Source organism: Penaeus monodon, chromosome 22, assembly GCF_015228065.2.
Source record: "Penaeus monodon isolate SGIC_2016 chromosome 22, NSTDA_Pmon_1, whole genome shotgun sequence".
Lineage (NCBI taxonomy): Eukaryota > Metazoa > Arthropoda > Malacostraca > Decapoda > Penaeidae > Penaeus > Penaeus monodon.
The window spans coordinates 15,442,620-15,443,102 of NC_051407.1; positions in this window are offsets into that span (position 1 = coordinate 15,442,620).

Below are 483 nucleotides of genomic sequence, written 5' to 3' on the forward strand. Positions count from 1 at the left end.
GGTGCCATTCCAGATGACAACTGGCACTGAATGTGGCACTCGCTCTTCGTTCTCCCCCCCCTCCCCCCATTCCCGCATCCCTTTAAAGCATAGTGTTCCTGTCTTCTGCTTATTATGTCAGATAAGTCTTCTTTCGTATTTCCTTCTCTCTTTCTCTTCTTCTTCCCTTTCTCCTCGTCTGTTTCGTCATCAATTTTGGCGTTTGATCTTAGCAATGGGTACCATTGAGTTAAATGATCCATGAAATGTTAAATGTATGACGTTATCGGCTAATTTATTTATGTTTTGTTAAGGTCTTACGTAGCTAATACATTCTTTTTTTTTTTCTTCTTCCTTTTTTCCCCTTTCTCTGTGTTTATTTTTATCTTCTGTCTTGTTAAGTCGTGGCTGTTGTTTTGGAACACCTCAGAACGCAATTTTCACTCTGATTTCTCGAGGGGCTGCCGACTCAAATTGGAAAAAGGGCTTGTTTTGGTTGAGTGA